This window comes from Petaurus breviceps, unplaced genomic scaffold (assembly GCF_028583685.1).
Source record: "Petaurus breviceps papuanus isolate PSGF00001 unplaced genomic scaffold, PetGlider_PUasm1.0 98, whole genome shotgun sequence".
Classification (NCBI taxonomy): Eukaryota; Metazoa; Chordata; class Mammalia; order Diprotodontia; family Petauridae; genus Petaurus; species Petaurus breviceps.
Window position 1 is genome coordinate 5,968,691 of NW_027187460.1, and position 5,390 is coordinate 5,974,080.

The window sequence follows — 5,390 nt, forward strand, 5'->3', positions numbered from 1 at the left end:
GAAGGAAGGAAGGAAGGAAAGAAGGAAGGAGGGAGGGAGGGAAGGGAAGGGAAGGGAGAGAACTGAAGAAAGGGAGGGAAGGAGGGAGGGAGGAAAAGGAGGGAGGGAGGGAGGAAGAGAGGGAGAAAGAAAGAGAAAGAAATGTTTAAATAACTACTCTGAGTCCATCAGCTCTCTATCTAGAGAGGGATAGCATGTTTCATCTTATGATTGGTCATTTTATTGATCATAGATCCTAAGTCTTTCAAAGTGGATTATCGTTACAATGTTGTTCCTTTTTAAATTGTTCTCCTGATTTTACTCACTTCATTTTGGATAAGTTCATAGAAATTTTTTAAGGTTTTTCTCAAACTATCGTTTTCATCATTTCTTATAGCAATATAGCATTCCATCACAATCATATACCATAACTTGTTTGGCCATTCCTGAATTGGTGGGCATTCTCTCAGTTTCCAAATATTTTTATACATTTGGGTCCTTTTCCTTTTTATCTGATCTCTTTGAGGTAATAATAAGATAGCTCCTTAGATTAGAGTTGTTTCCTTACCTTTTCTGTTTTAATCCCTTCTTCAGGATCATGAACTTCTTTTGTTTGCAGCTATTTCCTCCTCACCATTATCCTTTTTCATTAACTCCTCCCCCTCCCTATCCCACTTCTTCCTTATTGAGTTGATGCATTTCTCTTTTTTTTTTTTTGTCAATTCCTTTATTATAAATTAAGAAACTAAGGGCCACTGAAGTTAATCTATTTGCTCCATGGAAATACTGGTAACTAGCAGTAGGGCAATGGTTTGAATCCTGTTTTGTTTTTGTTTTTTTAATTTATTTACTATTAGTTTACAACATTTAGTTCCATAAGTTTTTGAGTTCCAAATTTTCTGCCCCCACCCACCATGGCAGCATGCAATCCAATATAGGTTCTACATATACCTTCATGTTAAACACCAGTCAAGTTGTAAAGAAGAAGAATTTTAATCAATGGAATATGAATAACGAGGAAGAAGAAACAAAACAAAATGAAAAAGAGAGAGAGAACAAGTAGTTTGCTTCAATCTTCTTTCAGACTCCGTAATTCTTTCTCTGGAGTTGATGGATTTCTAAACCAAACTATGAAAATGACTGTGTCCAACCTCCTTTTGGCTGCTTCAAATAAGAATTAGGTTCATTTAAGGCTCACTACCACTACCCCTTACACCATTCTTGTAAATTCTTCTCATGTACCCCACTTATGAGAAATAATAAGTTCTATCTCTTTCTTTCTTCTTTCTACATTATTATATTCCTTTTACTCATTCTTCTGTTTCCACTTTTCAAATTCTCAGAAACAGAACCAATTCAGACCTCTATTTTTCTTATTAACTTCCTCAATTTCCTTTGAAGACATTAAGATTCTGAAGGAACATTTGTTTCTTCTTCCCATGTTAAAATGTAAGCATTGTGTCATCATAACCTCTTTCCAATTGCTCAAATAAATTTCTAGGCATTTCTATATTCACATTCGAATTTCAAGGTTCCCACCTAGCTCTGGTGGTTTTATTGGAAATGCTCAAAAGTTCATTCCATTAAAAGTCCATTCTCCTCCCCTTCCCCAACCCTATATAAATAAATTATTTTTGGTTGTAAGCCTATACCTTTTGACTTTGGGAGTATTGTATTATAAGATCTCTTCTTGATTATAGTAGAAACAGACCAGTCTTATGTGATCCTAACTATAGTTTCTTGGTACTTGAACTGCTTCCTGAATGCTTATAATATTTTTTTTTCCTGATGTAGGAGTTCTGGACTGTCTATGACATTCCTTGTACTTTGGTGTTCCTTCCAGGAGGTAACTAGGGAATTCTTTCTACCTTCTGGTTCTAATAGATCTGAACAGTTTTATTTATGATTTCTTAAAAAATTATATCCAGGCTTTTTTTTTTTAGTTTTCAGGGAGTACAAGAATTCCTAAATAATCTCTCCCTGACCTGTTCAAAGACCAATTTTTAAAATACCTTGCATTTTCTTCTATTTTTTTTTTCAGTTTCTCTAATATTTCTTACTCTCTGATGAAGCCAGTGATTTGTTGGTCAATTCTAGTTTTTAGAGACTGTTACTTGGGTAAGATTTATCACTTTTTCTTCTAAGTTATTTATTCTTATACTAATTTTTTCCTCTAGAACTTTTTATCTCTTGCTTCATTTCTTCTAGATATTCATGTAATCATTATGAAAAATCTATTTTTTTAACTTTAAGTTATTGACTTTTGTTTTCATAGAATTACTCATTCCTTCTTTCAGAGGATCTCTTAATCTGCAATGATGTTGGATATTGGATGATGTTGTCTTTGATTTATTCATCTCTCTAGCTTTAGTTCTTAAATTGGAACTTTGTATCAAGGTAAGGGTCTGTCTCCTGATACATTTTTTTTTAAAGCAATCAGGGTTAAGTAACTTGCTCAAGGTTACATGGCCAGTTATTTTTTGTGTGGGTGCTGAGTATCTGAAGCCAGAACCAATCTGAGGTCTCCACTGCTCTTACTCACTGCACCACCTGGCCGCCCCTCCTGATATATTTTCAGGTGGAAGAGTCAACCCTGTTTGGTCTTGTTCTGCCTATCTGGGTTTCTTCCTCCTGGAGGTAGAATCCTTTCATCTGCCCCAGATCTTTGAGGTTCCTATAACTGGATCTTCAAGGTCCTCAATGGCATCTCAGAACAAAATGGTAGAGACCATGGAGCCGGTGGGCTTCAGTCGTCCTTATTTGAGCTCCATTCTTTAGGACTTCCAAGGTCCTCACTCTGGAACTTTCTGACCACTCTAGGACTTTTTTCAGGAGATACCTCTCTGCACTTGTTACCTCTGGACATAGAGAATGGCAGGCTACACTTGTCTCTGACCATCTCTGATCACTCTGAGAGGCTGTGGGCTAGTTTTCCTGTGCTGGTGCTGGCTTTTGTCTACCTTTTCTATTTGCCTATGGGCTTCTGTTTGACTTTTGATATGGTTTTGTGGTGGAAATTAAGTATTCCATTGTATTTCTTGAACACTGAGTACAAATTTTAGGTTTTTGAAGGAATACGGGTGTGGGAACTAAGTAGCTTTTTTTTCTTGTTAAGGCAACCATTTTGCTGGAATCTTCTGTCTTTGTCTTGCCATAAGCAGTTAGCACAGTGCACAAAGCACATACTTAGCAATTATTTGATGAATTATGCTACCTTGTCAAATGTATTTTGTAGAACCCCTTCTGGCTGTCTTAATCAAAGACAGTAATATAAATTAGAATAGAGGCCTAGTTATCTAAATCAAGCTGTACATAGAGAACTAATAGACTTTTTTTTAGTCTAAAGACTTGAGCCAAAAAGTGTTTTCTACATGAACATCATTTAATGTATACACTGTGGGAAGAAGGAAATTATTTTTGTAAGTAAAAATAATTTACAGAATGAATGCAGCATTGTAAATGATGTCAAAATAGCATTACCAAATATGATATCATTATGTTACTATCAAAGTAAATGTTAATTCAGATTATAACACTTAAAAATATATTCCTTTTGGAGACTACATAAGAATATCTATTCCAAAAAAATAGTAATTGAAGCATTTATTTGTTATTCACTTGAGAAGTCATTCCCTTTTTAGAATAAGAGCTAACAGTTATAAACATTCTCAGGACCATAATGTATTTCAATTTATTTAAAGCTGTTAGAAGCAGAGTTGTGCTGGAGCCAGCTCATACCAGCATGCAGAAACTTAAAAGAGCTGATTGTTAAATTTTCATCATGAGTATTTATACCTCAGAAATTTGCAAATGCTACAAATCAGGGCTTGATTTATTGTTTTGCTGATTGTCTAGACTTAACATGGTGATGGAGAAAATGTTAATAATGTTAAACTTAAAGGTGTGTCATGTGTATGTATTTTTTTTTTCAGAAAAGTCTGGTTGTTAAACATTTACCAGAACACCCCTGGATGAAGGATGCATAGCCAGGGATGGAAGTAAAAGAACACATATACTCTTTTATGTCAGTTCATATGCTAAAGCATTTTCATTTATCCTGGATGAAATATAAACCTGAAGCTCTGAAGACTCAAAACTTTTCACAAGAGTAGGAGTGTTAAACCCTACTGTTCTGGCCAGAATCCAAGTAGGATAATTTCATGCTGCTCTACTTTTAATTCCCAGCTGTTATTCTAACTGAATAAATTAATCTTTACTATTTCTACTAGAAAGAGAGAGGGGGTGGGAGTAAGGAAGAAGGGGAGGGGAGGGGAGGAGAGTGGAGAGGAGGGAAAAGGAGAGAACAACTCCCTAAAGATATAATTGGATGGCAGTATCTTTGCAACTTCTCTGGGACAGATAAAAACTGGGGTTTATGACTTAAGATTGTCTCCATATTATCTTTCTCAAAGAGGGAACATTGGGTTGTCTTTGCACAAAACTTGTCCTGTGAAGATATTTCTATTCTAAAGAGGGATTTTAAAAGTCTTTTTATAAGATTGTGTTCATTCAATAAAAATTCAACAAATACCCTAAAAGTATGGCACTATTAAAAGTGAAGTATACAATCAATCAATTAATCAATTTATTAAGTACCTACTATATAGTCAATGTGCTAAGTGCCAAGGATACAAAGGCAAAAGTGAAATAGTCCTATGCCCAAGGAACTTAACATTCTGATGGAGACAACATACACATGGGCATATTTGTATAAAAAGGTATATAAGTATATAGATAGCTATAGGCTGGACTTTTGATCATGCTCATTTTGCCTAGCATGGAATCTGCTGTGACCCCTACCATACCAATGAGGATAGCCTCCTTGATTGGCTGCCTGCATCTTTAAAATGAATAAGACCATCCTACTTGCCCTCTTTTCTTCCATGTTTTCTGCTGGCACACTATTTGGCAGCTCTTACCTGCTGTACCCAGCCTGGATAGCATGAACTAATGGGTGAAAAGGGAGAGACTTGCTCTTCTCCTGTTTTTAATCCCACTTCCAAGAATGGGTCTTGTTTGTTTCTGTTCTATGTTATTTGCCCTCAGTTTCAGATGCTGGAAGTGCTCCCCACTGGGCCCATGGTGACTGTGAAGCTGGAATCACAGGCAGGTTGGTTTGGCTAGCCAGCTTTGCATAGAAACCCTAAGAAGGTATGGTGCCTAGTATTGTAATGGCAAGCAAAGGAGTATTTAGCACCTTGTTTCAGTTCAAGTGTCTTTGAGCCTTGCCCTGATTATATCAAGTCTTTGTTAGAAACAGAACCTGTGAAGCCCACAGTGGGAGGGACTTGCCAAAGACCAAACAGGAAGGACGTAAGAGGTGGGCAGAACAGGGAGGAGTTAAAGACCATATAAAAGCAGGAGCACAAGCTGGGACAGAGCAGAGCTGAGAAGAACATTTGTGCTGTCCA